Here is a 20,191-nt window from a genome sequence, read left to right as displayed (position 1 = left end):
TTTTAGCACCAAATTTATATTTCCAGGAAACATTGGACCCACTCAAACACAGATTTGCAGTTGTTCAAACTGTACTTTGGACTTGTTTCAGAAAACAAACCAAGCTGTCAACGAGGGTGTTTTAGGAATCAGAGGCCTATCATTAAGAGAATAAGACCAAGAACCACACTAGATGTACATCTCAATCCATACTTTCAGATGACTTGGATAATCATGTAAAAGTTAAAAATGGATACAGAAAGAGAATCACAATAGAGCAAAACAATTCTTTGTACATGTAAGCTTCTACTCCAGGAAGCTTGTACTCATGCTAGAATATACTAACTCAATTTTATTTTGTCCTCTTGAATTCTAGTGTACTGGAGCTTGTACTCAAAAAGATCATGTCTGCTATATTTAGGCAATCACAGAATCATAATATGATGGTAATAATAAGAGCTGGCATTTATAGAGTGCTTTAAAGTTTGTAAAATCCTTTACATTTTTTAACTCTAGGTTCTATTTTTATCTCCATTTTACAGATGAAGAAACTGAGACAGGCAAAGATGTATGTGGGAAGGGAAGAAATAAGCATTTATTGAGTACCTATTGTATGTCAAGCACTATAACAAACACTTTACCAATATTATCTGATTTCATCTTCACAACAATCCTGGAAGGTAGGTACTATTATTACTCCTATTTTACAGATGAAGAAACTGAAGCACACAGAAGCTAAGTGACTTGCCCAGAGTCATATAGCCAGCAAGTATGTGAGGATACTTTTTGAATTCCAATTTTTCTGATTCTAGAACCAGTACACTATGCCACTAAGCTTCTTCCATCATCAAAAGCAACAATGATGACATGAAACACTGATTCTTTGGGAGTAATATCATCCAAGTTAGGGGTTCTTAACCTGGTGCCCACGAACTTATTTTTTAAAATATTTGATCATTATATTCAAATGTAATTGGTTTCCTTTTTAATCTTATGCATTTTATTTTATGTATTTAGAAAAATAATTCCAAGGGGGGTTCATAGATTTCACCAGACTACCAAAGGGGTCTATGATACAGGCAAAAGTTGAGAACTGCTCCTTTAAAGGTTTGGTGGATATGAAATTCAGAAGCTTTTTTCAGTGAAAGAGATTTGAAAAAGAAACAGTTGGGCATACCAGACCCAATGAGCAAGGAGGGACCCTGACAATTGCTTACAGTCTAAGAGTAATACAAGAAATACATTTTCTGGTTTCTTCTAGGTGATTGTCACATGGATTAATTTTATAACAGACCACATATAAACCTACTCAGGATAATCATGTTTCTAATATGCTTCCATTTCTTATGAATGTATACTAAACTAGGAGTTATGTATATGTATGTGTGTGTATTTACACACATGTGTGTATGTCCTGGATTCTTCTGATAGTCTTGGCAAAACCCTTCTCATAATAATAGTTAAATGAATATAATAAGGTACATAGAATTGCAAAGGAAACCAATTACATTGGAATGCTCTTATCAAAATATTTAAAAAAGAAATTCATAGGCTCTTCCCAAAATCAATCCACAGACCTCTTGGGAGCTCCTTTATTTCAAAGAGCACCAATGACAATATCTTGACTTGCTATGAATTGGATTTCTACACTAAGTTGTGAATCAGTGCTGGTAATTTTCCTTTTTTGCTTTGTGCAAAGAATTTTTCCAACTAAAAATATTTAAAGGTGGTGATTGTTGTTTTCTTGCAGAGTGTTGCATATCCTAGAGCATCATAGCTCTTAAAAGCCCAACTAATGGGCAATGCAAGTTATCAAAGCTGCCTTAGCAGTTGACTATGAAGTCTCTTAATCACTTCTGATTGGATCTCCTGTTTTCCACAGCATTAACTGAGAATCTCAAGCTACCCAGAAGAAGCATTTTGTATTCTACTCATCCCCACTTACTTGGGAAATATGTATTGAAGGTATTCGGTAAACACAATTGTCTGTGCCTCTTATTTGGCATAAATCTCAGAACTTACAGAGTACTTATCTAGTCAGAGAACACTGACAGCTATTTTGAGACTATGACCAATGCCCAGATTTGGATCACTGCTCAGCCACCAATGTAAGGATTATTTTTCCTAAACCATTGATAGTAAACCAAGCCATGTTGTTGACTAATGCATTTGTAAAGATATTGGTATCAAAATGCCTGTTAAAGGAAATCTACTAGCATTATTATTATAAATTTCTCACCTTTTATTGTCTTTGTTGCTGAAAGAGAATTAGATCTATTAAGCATAATTCACAATGTACTCAATGACCTTTTCTTAACTATATCCATGAGACTATTGAAATCCTGAGGCCTTCATTGATGGGCATCCCTATAAAATCTTATAGCTTTTTTTAACCACTCAACTTGTTTCAAAGTAAAGAGAAGATTATAATACATCATCCATTAAGGTTATATTTTCATTTGACCATGAATCTCATAAAAGTAAAGTACTTTGGATGGTAATTAGTGGATATGGAGTCACAAGTAAAAGACAGACAAGGAAAGCAACTTTCAAACAAAATATTACCAACATCCCAACATCACTTGTGTTTTTGGAATTATATGGGATTTTCTTCTCTATGTATCCTAAAAGGATGGATGTGGCCATTAGCTTATTAAAGAAAAAACAAAGAAAAGTAAAGAGAAAAATAATCTATAAAAATAAAACTATTGGGGTAGCTAGGTGGCATAGTGGATAGAGTATCAGCTCTGAAGTCAGGAGAGCCTGAGTTCAAATGTGACATCAGACACTTAATATTTCCTAGCTGTGTGACCCTAAGGCAAGTCACTTGACCCCAATTGCCTTAGCAAGAGAAAAAAAAAAAGGAATAAAACTACAAAAATGAAAAAAGTAAAAAAATATCAAGATGCATATATCTGATCAAGAATCAATCAGCATTCATATATAATTATTTTTTACTTTTAAAATGCATTTAAATATATGATATATGAATATAATAATAGCTAGCAATTTAAATCGAATTTTTAGGTTTTATAAAGTACTTTAACCATGTTTTTTTCATTTGATCTCATAACAACCCTGGTAGAGACAGTAGATATTCCCCCTTAATGAAAGTTAACTGACTTGCTAGGGTCATACAGCTAGGAAGTGACTGAAGTAGAATTCAAATTCAAGTTTTCCTAACTCCAAATCCAGTACTCTATGCATTATTCCCCAGCTGTCTGCAAATATAAAATAACTTTAAACACATATGTGTTTATATATATATATATATATATATATATATATATATATATATATATATATATATATATATATATATATATATATATATATATATATATATATATATATATATATTGAAATATATACATACATTCAACAGTTATCCTAACTTCTGACTTAAATATATCTAATGGGAAGGGGAGTGGGATGAAATTGGACCTTCTCATTGTGTAACTTCCTTTGATCGAGTCACTGAACTAGAAAAACCAGAAAAATAATGGTATAAAAGAAGCTGTTGGTACTGCATGCCTAAAGTTTCAAATTGATCTCATATTTTCCTGAGATATCATGAAAGAATATCATATAGCTTATATATTCAATTCAATTAAACATACATATAAAATAGTAGGAATTTGGGAGTAGGTATACAGGGGTACAGGGAAGTGATTTCACGAGTATAGAGGATCCCTAGTATATAAATGATTTAACTCAACTTAAAATTGATGTGTGACACTGAAAATCAAATCAACAAGCATTTAGGTGCCTACTGTATACCAGGTTAAATGATTTGATCATGGTCACACTGCTAGTCTGTGTCAAAGACAGGATTTGAACCCAGATCACCCTGCCTCATGCACTGGTCCTCTACATACTCCCTGAAAGGCTCTTGGGCCTCAAAAAGTACAGGTTGACATATATGCCAATTTTTTTTAAATCCTTAAAGGCTTCATACAACTTTAAAAAGGAATAATTATACTTCTAAAATATGACATCTCTCTTTACAATGTCTCTCATATTTTACATGTTTTTGTAAGGTATCTTTACGATGTCATGCATTTATGAGGTACTTAAAATTATATGACTACTTTTATTCTCATATCAGTCCTTTGAAGTAAGTGGGGAAATAATATACGTACAATGGTCATACAGTATACTCATTTATGTATAAATGCCATTATTCATAATTTAAATGCATTTTCATGCACTCATACACACATATATATCTATATATATATATGTAGTTTGTTATTTTTATTCAAATACTATAACAAATTGCCAAAAAATAAGATCAACTTTATTTACAAATATCCATTGATATTGACAATATAGGGGCCTTTACATGTCATTGAGACCTCATTTAAGACTCAATAATCTCAAAAGAAAGGATTCTTCTGGTCAGTTCCTCCTGAATCATTAAACAGTTTTAAGGCAGTATGTGCTTTACCAAAATAATAAGGATTACAACACCAAACTCTTGCTACTCCCTACTGATCACAGAAACTGCCCTGGGTTATAAATCCATGAATTATCCAGCACACACTGCCCAGTTCTCACTTCAGAGCAACTCCTTTCATGTGACTAGCTAAAACCCCAAAGATGTCCAAAAGCAGTAGTCACAGACAAAGCAACAGAAGAGCAATAATTCAACAAAAATACATTTTGCCTGGTTCCCCAATCACTCTGATTTAGCAGGCTGATTTCTTGCCCTGCTTAAAAAGCCCTCCAGACAAAAGGAGAAAAAAACTTCACAATAATTTCTTATTTTCAGGAAATGACCCAATGAAAAGGTTTTAACAGATCTTCTCCTTTGTTCTTTTCCCTTCTCAAATATTCTTGATTTTTTGAAATTCTTCCTTTCTTTTTGGTAGGTTTCAGATTCTTTATGTTTTATGTACATATATAAGTTTGACATATTCACTGTGAAAGTTGTCAGTAGATAAAGCTAATAAATTTCTAAATAGCTAAAGATTGTTTAAATGTCTAAATTAATGTCTACTATGTGTACAAAACTGTTTGTAGCAGCCCTTTTTGTAGTAGCAAGAAACTGGAAACAGAGTATATGTCCATCAGTTGGAAAATGGCTAAATAAATTATGGTATATGAATTATAGAATATTAATGCTCTTTAAGAAACAATAAGCAGGATGATTTCAGAAAAACTTGGAGAGATTCACATGAACTGATACTGAGTGGATTAGAACCAGGAGAACATTCTACACAGCAATAGCAAGATTATATGATGATCAATTCTGACAGACATAGCTCTTTTCAACAATGATGTGATTCAAGCCAGTTCCAATGGTCTTGTCATGAAGAAAGCCATCTGCACTCAGAAAAAGGACTGTGGAGACTGAGTGTGGATCACAACATAGTATTTTCACCTTTTTATTGTTATTTGCTTGCATTTTGTTTTCTTTCTCATTTCTTCCTTTCTGATTTGATTTTTTTGTATAGTATAATTGTGGAAATATGTATAGAAAAATTGCAGGTTTAGTATATTGGATTACTTACTGTCTAGGGGATGAGATGGGAGGAAGGGAAAGAAAAATAATTTGGAACACAAAGTTTACTATGAATGTTGAAAATGCATATGTTTTTAAAATAAAAAGCTTTAATCAAAATTTTAAAAGAAATTAATATCTAAATAGTTGAATAATGTTTAAATGTCTAAATAGTTAAATCAAATAATCAAGTCTACATATAGTACATGGGAACAATTGTGAAATTCATGACTAATAATTAAATTCTAGTAATTTAAATCCCATATTAACAGGACATAAAAAATAAACTTCCATTATTTAACATTGTTTTACTTAAATTTTATTTTGATCCCTCAAATAAGTTTCACATTTCATCTCCACTTGTCCCTTCAATCCAAAGGAACAATATGACAAGTATCGATTAAGACTTTATTATGTGTGAAACATTGAGCAAGACATTTGGAACAAGACATGTCCTTAGCCATCAAGTTCCTTACAGCTCAGTGGAGGAACTAAACCACAAGATTACTTTAAGTACATTAAGTACTTAAGTACTTAAAATAACAGAAGTACAATTATAGAAGCACAATTTAAAAAAGAATCAATTCTCATTGAAAGATTCCTTGAGAAGATGACATATGAGTCAAGTCTTGGTGATTGGGTAGTATTTTTACAGGCAAAGATTGAAGAAAGTTGTTCAAGAAAAATATAAGTAAGTATATGAAGAATGAAAAAATACAAATTGTATTTGAAAAGCTTCAGGTAGTCCAATTTGTGCTTAGGATGAATGAAGGAAAGTCATGGTTGATGAACCTGGAAAAAAAATAGATTGGGTACAGATAATGGAAGACCTGGGATATCATGCTTGAGATTCTAGATTTTATGCAAGAGACTAATATGGGATCATAAGCATTAGAGATGAAAGGGACCTCACAAATATTCTAGTTCAATTTTCTCATTTTACAGATGAGGAAATAGAGACCCAAAGAGGATGGGACTTGCCCAGAGGTGGGATTTAAATCTATGTCCTCTGGATCCAAAACTGTGATTTAGAATGATAATCTAGAAATGGTAGGTAGAATGAGTTCCAAGGGTAAAATGAAGTAGAATGAGACTCAGAGTATGGAAACTATTAAGAAGAGTCCAACTGACAGTAATAGTGGTGGCAGTAGTGATGGATAGAATGGAACAAATACCAGAGACATTGTGGTGTAATTAATTGTACTTAGACATTGATTTCAATTGTCACTAATCTGAATGCATACATCCCATTATTTTGTTAAACTTGGTTGCATGAAAAGTTCCTTTTCCTTAATATAAAAGAAGCCTTTTCTCATATTTTTTTTTATTCTCTCACATGACAGAAATTGTTATAGTGCCATAAATAAGTTAGATGGGTCCAACTCAGATTTCTTCAAGTCAGACAAGGCCATGATTCTATGGTTCTTGTTTTTCTAAATGAGTCTTTTTTGGGGAGGGGGTGGGGAGCCAAAATGGTGGAGAGTACACAGGAGTCTATCTAAGCTCTTCCTTACCCTCAGACTACTTCTTTTATGAAATGCCTCAGAATTAGAGCTTGACTATAAAAACCCACAAATATTGGGAGTACAATTCATTACCAACAGAAGATATTCTCAAAATTAGTCAGAAAAGGTCTGTTTTTGCTCATGGGCGGGGACAGTTAGACCAGAAGGAGTATCAGACAAGTAGACAGGGAGAGCTCAGAAGGCAGCTCACACTAAGCAGACCAGAGTGGGGTGGGGTGTAGTCTCAGCCAGTGGAAAATTTGCACGGAGAACTTTACTACAGTGTGAGCTACTTTCCTCTGGCAGCAAGTCAGTAGATCAGCAGAGAAGCTATAAACACAAAGGGTAAAGACTATAACCCCAAAACTCTAGCATGCCTCAGGACCTGGCCACACCCACACAGCACCCAGAGTGACTCAGCATTTTCTTAGAGTGCAACCTCTGACCCCAGTGCAGCCATTGCTGTCCCACTGCTGCTTCACTGCTACTTCCTGTTGTCTGTAGAGGAAGTTTGGTAACACCATACTGCCTTAAAAGCAGACTGCAGGCTTTTTTGTTTGTTTGTTTTTTGGATTTTATTTTGTTTTTGTTTTTTGTCAAAATTGAGTAAAAAGTAAAAGCAGGCTCTAACTATAGATAGCTTCTATACTGATAGAGAGCAGACCCTGAGGAGAATAAAAATAGATTGTCTCTAGATGAAACCCCAAAGGGGGATATGATCTGGTCCCCACCACACGAGGCTCTCATAGAAGAAATTAAAAAGGCCCTTACAAGAGAGCTAGAAGAAAAATGAGGAAAGGGAAGCTTGGAAAGAGGGTCTGGATAAGTCATCCTACTCATTAAAAGATAGAGTGGATAAAGAAATCAACTCCTTGCAAAACAGAACTAGTGAAATGGAAAAGGTAAACAATTCCAAGGAAAATAGAATTAGTAAATTGGAAAAAGAAAATAGCTCTCTAAAAAATAAAATTGGAAAAATGGGAAAAAAAATCCATAGAACAAAACAACTCATTTAAAAACTCAATTGGATAATTACAAAAATAAATAAAAAAGTAAGTGAAGAAAATAATCCATTAAAAATCAGAATTGAACAAATGGAAATGAATGACTCAAGGAAACACCAATAATCAATCAAGCAAAAGCAAAAAAAAAAAAAAAAAGGAAAAAATAGGAAAAAAATATTAAATAGCCCCTTGGGAAAACAACAGACCTGGAAAATAGTATCCAGGAGAGATAATCTGAGGATTATTGGACTTCCTGAAAAGCATGATGAATAAAAGAGCCTAGACACTATTTTACAGGAAGTCATCAAAAAGAACTGCCCAGATATAATAGAAACAGAAGGTAAAATAGACATTGAAAGAATTCATTGATCACCTACTGAAAGAGATCCCAAAATCAAAACTCCAAGAAATATTGTGGTTAAATCCCAGAACTATCAGACCAAGAAAAAAATACTACAAGTAGCTAGAAAAACAAAACAAAACAAAACAATTCAAATACATAGGAGCCACAATAAGGATTACTCAGGATCTAAAGTGTCCACTTTAAAGGACTGAAGGGCCTGGAATGTGATATTCCAAAAGGATAAGGAACTTGGTATGAAGCCAAGAATAACTTACCCAGCCAAAATGAGCATTTTTTTCCCAGGGAAGAAGATATACATTCAATGAAATAGGTGAATTCCATCTATTTCTGATGAAAAAAAAAATGGAACTAAATAAAAAGTTTGACCTCCAAATATAGGACTCAAGAGAAACAAAGAAAAGGGGGGAAAATCTTGGGAAATATATTTTTGTTATGAGTATACATAAAGAATACATATATAGGGGTCAGCTAGATGATGCAGTGGATAGAGCACCAGCCTTGAATTCAGGAGGACCCAAGTTCAAATCTGGTCTCAGACATTTAACACTTCCAAGCTGTGTGACCCTGGGCAAGTCACTTAACACCAGACTCAAAAAAAAAAAAAAAAAAAAAAAAGAACACATATATAATTTACTGTTATAATATAAAAAAGAAACTAGAGGTGGAAAGGAAATTGTATCATAAAAAAGGAAAAGTGGAGGTACTGCATTTCATAAAGAGGCAAATAAAACCTATTATAAATGAGGGAAAGAAGGGAGGGGGATGAACATAGTGTGTATTTTACTCTCATCAGAATTGGCTTAAAGAAAAAAAATATTATATATATTCAATTTACAGAGAAACTTCTCCCCCCTCATTGAAAAGTGTGAGGGGAAAAGTGAAAAGGGAAGGAGTAAACTAAATAGAAGGGAATACAAAAATTGTAAGAAAAAGAGTTAAGAAAAGGGGAGGGACTCAAAGGTGGGGGAGGGATCCTAAAGAGGTAGGGCTGAGTGAGGCAACTAGTACTCATAAGTTTAATACTGGGGAGGGGGCTAAGGGGAAAAGAAAAAAAGTATAAACTGGGATTAACAAGATGGCAAGAAATAGAGAATTAGTAACTTAACCATAAATGTGAATGGGGTAAACTCCCCCAAAAAGCACAGGCAGATAGCAGGCTGGATTAAAAAAAAAAAAAAACAAACTACAATATGTTGTTTACAGGAAATGCACTTAAAGCAGGGTGATACATACAGAGTAAAAGTAAAAGGTTGGAGCAGAATCTACTATGCTTCAGGTAAAGTCAAAAAAGCAGGGGTAGCCATCCTGATCTCAGATCAAGCAAAAGAAAAAATTGATCTAAAAAAAGAGATAAGGAAGGAAACTATATCTTGCTAAAGGGTACCATAGATAATGAAGCAATATCAGTACTAAACATATATGCACCAAGTAGTATAACATCTAAATCCCTAAAGGAGAAGTTAAGAGAGCAGCAAGAATAAATATACAGCAAAACTATAAAACAGGGAGATCGCAACCTTACACTCTCAGAACTAGATAAATCAAATCACAAAATAAATAAGAAAGAAATTAAAGAGGTAAATAGAATACTAGAAAAATTAGGTATGATAGATCTTTGGAGAAAACTAAATGGAGACAGAAAGGAGTACAGTTTTTTTTCTTTTCTTTTTTCTTTTCAGCAGTTCATGGAATCTATACAAAAACTGACCATATATTAGGACATACAGACCTCAAATTCAAATGCAGAAAGGCAAAAATAGTAAATGCATCCTTTTTAGATCATGATGCAATAAAAATTACACTCAATAAAAAGCCAGGGGAAAGTAGACCAAAAAATAATTAGAAACTAAGTAATCTCATCCTAAAGAATGATTGGATGAAACAGCAAATCATAGACACAATAAATAATTTCACCCAAGAAAATGACAATAAGGAGATGTCATACCAAAATGGATGGGATGCATTCAAAGCAGTAATAAGGGGAAATTTTTTTTATCTCTAGAGGCCTACTTGCATAAAATAGAGAAAGAGAAGGTCAATGAATTGGGCTTGCAACTTAAAATGCTAGAAAAGGAACAAATTAAAACCCCCAGTCAAACCCTAAACTTAAAATTCTAAAAATAAAAGGAGAGATTAATAAAATTGAAAGTAAAAAAAACTATTGAATTAATAAATAAAACTGAGTTGGTTTTATGAAAAAACAACAACGATAAAAAATAACAAAAAAACCCACAACAACAACAAAATAGATAAACCCTTGGTAACTTTGATTAGAAAAAATAAAGAGGAAAAACAAATTATTAGTCTTAAAAATGAAAAGGGAGAACTTGCCACTAATGAAGAGGAAATTAGAGCAATAATTAGGAGTTACTTTGCCCAACTTTATGTTAATAAATTTGATAACTTAAATGAAATATAGAATATCACCTTCAAAAATGGGTTCATGATATAGGCATCAAAAACGAGATTATAAATAAATTAGAAGAACATAGGATAGTTTACCTCTCAGACTTGTGGAGGAGGAAGGAATTTGTGACCAAAGAAGGACTAAAGATAATTATTGATCACAAAATAGAAAATTTTGATTATATCAATTTAAAAAACTTTTATACAAACAAAACTAATGCAGATAAGTTTAGAAGGGAAGCAATAAATTGGGAAAACATTTTTACAGTTAAAGGTTCTGATAAATATATAGAGAACTGACTCTAATTTATAAGAAATCAAGCCATTCTCCAATTGATAAGTGATCAAAAGATATGAACAGACAATTTTCAGATGATGAAATTGAAACTCATATGAAAAAGTGTTCCAAATCACTATTGATCAGAGAAATGCAAATTGAGACAACTCTGAGATACCACTACACACCTGTCAGATTGGCTAAGATGAAAGGAAAAGATAATGACAAATGGTGGAGGCGATGTAGGAAAACTGGGACACTGATGCATTGTTGGTAGAGCACACCATATCCAACTATTCTGGAGAACAATTTGAAACTATGCTCAAAAAGTTATCAAATTGTGCATACACTTTGATCTAGCAGTGTTACTATTAGACTTATATCCTAAAGAAATATTAAAGGAAAGGGACCTATATGCACAAAAAAGTTTTTGGCAGCCCTTTTCGTAGTGGCTAGAAACTGGAATTGAGTGGATGCCCATCAACTGGAGAATGACTGGGTAAATTGTGGTATATGAATGTTATGGAATATTATTGTTCTGTAAGAAATGACAGAAGGATGAATACAGAGAAGCTTGGAGAGACTTTCATGAACTGATGCTGAGTGAAATGAGCAGAACCAGGAGATCATTATATATTTCAACAACAATACTATATGAAGATCAATTCTGATGGAAGTGGATATCTTCAACAATGAGAAGATCCAATTCAGTTCCAATTGATTAGTGATGAACAGAACCAGCTAAACTCAGAGAAGAACACTGGGAAATGAATGTGGACTGCTTGCATTTTTGTTTTTCTTCCCAGGTGATTTTATCTTTCTAAATTCGATTTTTCTTGTGCAACAAGAGAACTGTATAAATATGTACACATATATTGTATTTAAGATATACTTTAACATGTTTAACATGTATGAGACTGCCTGACATCTAGGAGAGGGGATGGAGGGAAGGAAGGGAAAAGTTGGAACAGAAATGATTGCAAGGGACAATGTTGAAAAACTATCCATGTACATGTTCTATCAATAAAAAGGTATAATAAAAAAATTAATTAAAAAAACTTTAAATTACAAAATGAGTTGTTTGGTGCTAATAAACTAAGTGGAATTCCAAAATGAATATTTAGAATTAGGCTATATTATTTTTAAAAATACAAATTCTTAAATTCATTCAACAGAGGAGAGATTGGCATGTAATGACTTCCCAATGTTACTTCTAATTTTCAAAAAGCAGACCATATATGTTTGGCTATAATTTTCACATCACTATGATTGTAACATGTTATCTCTTCGCAGCTTAATAAATTTCTTCTTTAGCTGAATATAAGCTTGACATAGCAAATTTAGAATATTAGACTTAGAGTCTGAAAAACCTGAATTTAAATAACACCTCAGACAGGCAAACATTTAACCTCTCTAAACCTAAGTTTCCTCATCTATAAAACAAAATACCAACTTATAGAATTGTTGTGAAGATCAAATGAAATTACATAAGTACTTTGAAAACCTTCAAGTACTATATAAATGTTAGCTATTTATACTATTGTATAATGAATGAAAGGAAGGAAAATAATGATGTTCAAATCTGGCCTCAGTCACTTTACAATTACTAGCTGTGTGATCCTGGGAAAATCATATAACTCCAATTCTTTGTAAGAAAAAGAAAGAGGAGATGGGAGGAGGAAGGGGGGAAGAATAAGAGGAGGAAGAGGAGAAGGAGGAAGAGATAAAGGAAGAAGAGAAAAAGGAGGAGAACAAAGAGGAGGACAAGGAGGAGGAGGAGAAAAAAGAAAAATGTTGGCTTGATAATTCATTTTCATTGATTTAAAGCCATATTAATGGATTTCTTGAAGTAACATTTATTTAATTAGAGATAGCCACCATTAGATACAGACATATATGTGTAAATTATTCTATGTATATTTCTATTTATCAGTTTTTTCTCTGGATTCAGAGAGTGTCTTTTTTTTTCATACATCCTTTATAGTTAATTTGAGTATTTGTAATAGTCAAAACAACTTACCTGCTCCGTCATTCTTAAAACAATACCATTGTTACTGCATGCAATGTTCTCTTGATTCTGGTCATTTCACTCTTCATTATTTCATGCTAGTCTTTCCATGTTCTTCCAAAGTGGGGGGACGGAAGAAAAATGGGGAAAAAATTTATATAACTTTGTTATATATTTAAAAGGAACAGCAACTTGTCACACAGTTGATTTGCGGTTTCATATGCAACCACCTTTCTTGTTGTCCTGTATTATAGAGATGTTTGCTTTATTCCATAAATTAAAAATAAAATACATTTTAAAAAGGAATTCTTTGTTAATTGGAAAACTCAGATCAAGTGATGAAATCTTTCTTCATTTCCTACTCGGACACTAATAATGCCTTCTTTCCCAAATTAACCTATATTTATTTTTAAAATGTATTTTGTACATGTACAAATGCGCATGCAATATAATATATTCATTTTATTATTATAGAGCACACATACATATACATACAAACACATGTGTATTTACATATATATTGCCATAGTCTTCTCACTATGGAAGTTCCTGGAGAAAAGGGACAATTTCATTTTTCACTTTGCTTAGCACTCAATAGATGCCTAATAAATGCTTGTTTGATGAATCGAAACCCTTCTTTTTGACATTTAAGCCCATTTACAACTTGATTCCAACCTGTCTTTCAAGGGTTTTTGCCCATTTGAAGACCTTGGGTTAAAAAAAGGCAAGGTCTCCCATTTCATCCAGGGCCACCTCTAGTCATCCTGATCTATAGTTTGCCACTGGATCCAGATGGCACTGGAGGAGAAAGTGTGAGTGACTTTCCACAGCCCTCCCTCACTTAAATCCAGTTCATTTGCATATCATTACATCACTTCTCTGATGTCATAGTCCTCTTTGATAACCAAGGACAAACAACAACAACAATATTTAATTATATTAAGAATAAGGTCTTGCACATAAACCAAATGTTTAATAATCGTGAATAAATGTATGACTCAATAAATTGAATTTTCATTCTATAATAAATCTATAATTTCAGTAAGTAGAATGCAGAAAACTACAACGAATTTCTCTGACATTATCCTTATGAAGCCTTTCCATTAGAATTCCAATTAATATTTTGTCCTGTAGAATTAGGCACATGAAACTGGGATGCCACCTTGTGGTACACTTTAACTTTTCCAACAGGATTTCTTCAGCTTTCCTTCACCAATGTCCATCAGTGGTTTTATGACTATAATATAACTATTCTTTTCTAGATACAGAGAATAGAGGACATAGTGAAATATTGAACGTAACCCTTTGATCTAGCAGTGCTACTACTGGGCTTATATCCCAAAGAAATACTAAAGAAGGGAAAGGGACCTGTATATGCCAAAATGTTTGTGGCAGCTCTTTTTATAGTGGCTAGAAACTGGAAAATGAATGGATGCCCATCAATTGGAGAATGGTTGGGTAAATTGTGGTATATGAATGTTATGGAATATTATTGCTCTGTAAGAAATGACCAGCAGGATGAATACAGAAAGGCTTGGAGAGACTTACATGATCTGGTGCTGAGTGAAATGAGCAGAACCAGGAGCACTATACACTTCAACAACAATATTGTATGAAGATAGATATATTCTAATTGAAATGGATATCTTCAACATAGAGAAGATCCAATTCGGTTCCAGTTGATCAACGATGGACAGAAACAGCTACACCCAGAAAAGGAACTCTGGAAAAGGAGTGTAAAATGTTTGCACTATTGTCTTTCTACCCAGGTTACTTATACCTTCGGAATCCAATTATTACCATGCAACAAGAAATTTGGTTTTACACACATATATTGTATCTAGGATATACTATAACACATTTATTATATATGGGATTGCCTGTCATCTAGGGGAAGCAGTAGGTAGAGGGAGGGGAAAATTTGGAAAAGTGAATACAAGGGATAATGTTGTAAAAAAAAATTACCCATGCATATGTACTATCAAAAAATTATAATTATAAAATTAATAAATTTAAAAAAAAGAAATATTGATCATAAAGTGCATGACCTGCAGAGCAAAACCAAGGTAAAGTCAAATGATAGATATTCTAAAGATATTCTAAACCAAATATTTCCTTTATCATCTTGATAATTCAATTAATCATTTATTTTATGCAAAACTTTGTTTTAAAATTTCATTAATTATCAAGACCAATTACAGTATTGAGAGTCACTATGTATTCAGTTCTATTCCAGTCTCCGGGGTTAATAAAAAGGTATAAGATACAGTGTCCACTTTAGTGAAACTGGCAACCTAACTGGGAAGCAGGGGAAAGGAGGAGAACAATGATATGAAGTAACAAATAAAAGGCAGAATGTAATTAAATGCTAGATTGTACAAAGATGATAAGCATTGTAGAGAGCAGAGGGATAACAGAAGGAAAAACTATTCAGAGGAAATAGTTTCATAGGTTTTATATGTTAGAAAGAATTTTAGGTTCAATCCAATATATCTATTCAATATCTGCATGCTAAGTGCAATACTAGACTTGGAAGATATTAAAACAAAAGTGAAAGTCTTTGACTTCATGGAACCCATATTCTACTGAGAAGAAACAACATGTGCACAGATAACTAAATGCTAGGCAATCTGAGAGTAGAAAAACACCTAAAACTGGGAATATCAGGAATGGTTTTAATTAGGAAGCAGCACAGGAGTAGATATGAAGAGGAGTTGTATAGCCTATGCAAAGGCATAGAGATGGAAATCTGAATTTAGGAAATGACTAATACGCAAGTCTGATTAAAGTGGCCATAGCATAAAATAAGTTTAGAAAAATAGAAAGGAATAATATTGGAGAGAATTATGGATTTAAGGCTGAGGAATTTAAATTTTATTCTACAAGTAAAAGAGAGTCATTGATTTTTGTTTGTTTGTTTGTTTGTTTTTGTTTTTGTTTTGTTTTTGTTTTTAGCAAGATTGTGGCATTGGGAAACAATTTGACTTGGAACCTCTTGTTGGAGAATCAATTAGAGTCAGAGTGATTCGAGTTTAAGGCATGGTCATAACCCATAATCCTATGTGCATATATGTTTCTCCAGAATATAATGTAAGTTGTATGATGTCAGGGGTTATGTTGTCTCTGCTTAGGACATAAAATATTAACAAAAAAGTAAATAATACTTGTGGAATGGATGTAGAGTGAATAAATGAGTAGAGATTTCCTGCTTTTTGCCAATCACTTCATGGATCCAGGTCTCACTAAATATCAGTACAAACCTTGAGGTCAAACCTGCAGGTTTCTATGGAAGATAGGGAGAGAACAGGTTTGAACCACTCATGCTCAACTAGAACTTGGCTTGTTAAATTTATATACATGTGTGCATGTGTATAAATATATAGGTCTGTATATATGTATATATACTTATATGCATATATATATATATATGTATATATATATATATATATATATATATATATATATATATATATAAAAGTTATACTCAAACTTGAAGACAAAGGGAAAGTTACCATGATAGGGAATCAGAAATGATTATACATAAGGCCTATGTTCAGTCCTCCCTCATTTTTTCTACCTAACTTGATCTCTACCTGAAGGGAAACCCTCTCTGCAGTAAATTTCACTTTCCTTTGAAGTTATGGTGCTTGTTCATTTGAATTGAAAATTATCACATAAAACATAAAAGGGAATTTCTCTTATCCCTATTAGAACTGCTCCCTAACATACCCCTAATTCCCTTCTCCATACCCCAAGGTTGAAGGCATCTTTATTTTTTCTTGTCCCATGTATAAAAATCCTTATATATGGCCTTGTATCTAGTCAAGATTGCATACAAAAATAGAATGGCAAGGTCTCCCCTTACGTAGACTATGATCCTATATTTTCCCAACTTGTTCCATCATACAAAGAAAAATAATAGCTTCCATGTCTATTTGTCCTTTAAGTATAGCAAACTCCTTTGCATACTATCCCATTTCATCCTTATAGTGGTCCTATGAGGTAGACACTATAAGTATTATTACCATTAAACAAATTAAGAAACTGAGACTAAATAAAATTAAATTATAAAATCATACATCTAGAAATTGTCAGGACTTGAATATAGTGTTCTCTGGTTCTGTTTCTTCGGGTCTCTGGAAGCAGCCTTATTTTCAGTTCAGTGTGGTCAAGGACAACCAGGTGTTAAAGTCCAAATCCTTTATTGTCTCCTTCAAAGTCCTATCTCCTTCACTTGAGACTTGGCTAGTTTTCTGGAGGCCTTCTGGAGTCTTGGTTTCAGTGGTGAAGCAAAGAAGGAGAGCCTGCCACCAAGGCAGTGTGAAATGAAGTGAATGAATCTCTCTGAGTCCAAAGGTTTGTGCTTCAGCCTCCAGCCACCACAAAGGTGAACGATGGAATGAATCTGTCTCAGCCTTTGCTGGCTATTATATACTCCATTATCATAGGCATGAGTCTTGTGGAACTATATTAAGGACTAAGTACGTGTACTGAACTAGAGAACTATTAAATCAATTCCACTGACAACACCTTGTAAGAATCCTTGTTTCAGAATTCTGGCCCATAACACTTGAAAACAAAAATTTTGTGTCTCCAAGTTTAGCACCATATCTATAAGATCACACTTCTAAAAAAAATTAGTTTTGAATTAGTTTGAATCTATTTTTCAACATTCCAGTTTTCATGCAAAAACCAAAAATGGGTTTAGATGTAACAAAAGATCATTTGTACTCTTAATTCCATCTCTTTCCATTGTCCAGGAACATAATGTATTGGTCATTTCCCAATTTCATATTTAATCTCTTTCTCTGTATTATCTTCTTTCCCTTTGCCTACAAATAGTTCAAGTCTTCCCTATTCTTAAATGCAAAACAATGAATGAGAAAAAGGATTGGTGAATGAATGATTTAAAACAACCCTTTTCATTATTTTTGCTGTCCTCAACTATATTGACTTACATCTCCTTCCCCAATTTACTAAATATCTAGGAAGAACCATCTTAAGTTTATGTTTTTGCTTCTTCTCCCCTGCCCACTAATTAATTTGTCTTCCATCCCCCACTATTCTACTAATACTGTGTTCACTAAAATCATCAGTAATTCTTTAATTGCCAAATGTGATGGATATTTACTCAGCCTTCATCTTTTTTACCTTTGATAAACTTTTGACACATGGCAGTTATATAATTATATTGTCAATACACTGTTTGGTCAGGTATAACAGATAACCGATTTGGAACTGGCTTCTCACTGGGCTTAGCTGCTGGTAGAGAATCTTATTACAGTAGTCTAGTGAGAGGAGATAGGGACTCTCTTAGGGATCTGAGCAAGAAGATCGATTTGCCTCTGGGCAAACAACTACTGTCAGGCTGGGCTAAGCTACTACCTGACTGTAGCTGTCTGGGTTCTTCCTTATAGACACTGAACTCTTTACAGGGTATGGTGTCTCTACTTCATAGTGTAGTCTATTGGACTCCCTGCACTTACTCTTTGATGCAGTTTTCATTCCCTTTACCCTTTATTTTCACTGAAGTGGTACAATACTCTTTTGAAGAGCAATGATTCTTAGCCTATTACTAGTAAAGGCCCATTCTTTTAAAATTCCACCCACCCAAAAGTTTGGATTTGGAGATTTGTTTAAACAGAAGGTAGGAAAGGTTTAGCCTCTCTTATCCTGATTAAGAGAGAGCTTCCCTCAATAAGGAAAGCACTTTAATATATATGTAAAACTGTTTGGGGGTTTTAGTGTGGAATTTTTCTTTTATATCTAAAAGACCTTTATGTTTTATTTCAATGTTTCCATCCTCTTTAAACCTTCAATCCTCCTTAAGTATAAAGTATAATAATCTTATACTTTATTATTTTTTTACTTCAATAATCAGTCTTGTGCAAATAACTCATAAATTTGTATGTTTAGCTCCTATTTTGAGATGCCATAGCAAAATATATAAAATATGGGACAAAGAAGAACAAAGAAGCTAAGCCCAGTGAGAAGCCAGTTCCAAATCGGTTACCTGTTATACCTGACCAAACAGTGTATTGACAATATAATTATATAACTGCCATGTGTCAAAAGTTTATCAAAGGTAAAAAAGATGAAGGCTGAGTAAATATCCATCACATTTGGCAATTAAAGAATTACTGATGATTTTAGTGAACACAGTATTAGTAGAATAGTGGGGGATGGAAGACAAATTAATTAGTGGGCAGGGGAGAAGAAGCAAAAACATAAACTTAAGATGGTTCTTCCTAGATATTTAGTAAATTGGGGAAGGAGATGTAAGTCAATATAGTTGAGGACAGCAAAAATAATGAAAAGGGTTGTTTTAAATCATTCATTCATCAATCCTTTTTCTCATTCATTGTTTTGCATTTAAGAATAGGGAAGACTTGAACTATTTGTAGGCAAAGGGAAAGAAGATAATACAGAGAAAGAGATTAAATATGAAATTGGGAAATGACCAATACATTATGTTCCTGGACAATGGAAAGAGATGGAATTAAGAGTACAAATGATCTTTTGTTACATCTAAACCCATTTTTGGTTTTTGCACATCTTACCTCAAACACTTTTAACAATGTGACCCTGGGCACTTAAACTTCTCCAGCCTCAACCTCTTTGAGGAGCTAATATTAGAATCCATGTTATGGGAATTAGATAATACCTGAAAGTATTTTGCAAATCTTAAAGCATTATAAGAATGTCAGCTGTTTATTATTACTTCAGCTGAACTGGTTAAATATCTATACTTGTATATATTATAAGTACTTTAGACTGACATGGCCAAAGCTGAACTCCTTGCCTTTCTACCCAAGACATCTCCCACCTTCCAATTTCCCTATTTCTCTATCAGTCAAAATTAAATTTTGGAATCACCTTTGACTCTCCCTCTTTCTCATTTTCTTCATTCAAGCATTAGTCAAGTTCTGTCCATTATAACCTCAGAGAATGTCTCCTTGATACTTCCTGCCTTGGTCACTACTCCTAATTAAGGTCTCACCTCCTCTTACCTGGACAATTGTAATAACCTCCTACTGGGTCTTCCTGATTTGTCTCCAGCCTCAAAAAAACATCTTTTATATAATTACCAAATCATCACTTGGCTATTTTGTGAATGAACACATCCAACTTCCTTTTCTCAT

The 20,191-nt window shown here is 33.2% G+C and overlaps 1 long non-coding RNA gene across 1 annotated transcript in view; it reads right to left on the bottom strand.

Moving 5' to 3' along the window:
* Positions 1-20,191, bottom strand: part of LOC141566001 (uncharacterized) — an 81,481-nt gene that overhangs the window by 13,202 nt on the left and 48,088 nt on the right. The window contains exons 3-4 of the long non-coding RNA XR_012489202.1: positions 14,598-14,772; positions 13,062-13,163 (exon numbers count right to left, since the gene is read on the bottom strand). This is a non-coding gene — a long non-coding RNA (uncharacterized LOC141566001). The remainder of the gene's footprint in view (positions 1-13,061; positions 13,164-14,597; positions 14,773-20,191) is intronic.

This window comes from Sminthopsis crassicaudata, chromosome 4, assembly GCF_048593235.1.
Source record: "Sminthopsis crassicaudata isolate SCR6 chromosome 4, ASM4859323v1, whole genome shotgun sequence".
Classification (NCBI taxonomy): Eukaryota; Metazoa; Chordata; class Mammalia; order Dasyuromorphia; family Dasyuridae; genus Sminthopsis; species Sminthopsis crassicaudata.
This window is presented reverse-complemented; position numbering and strand designations above follow the sequence as displayed.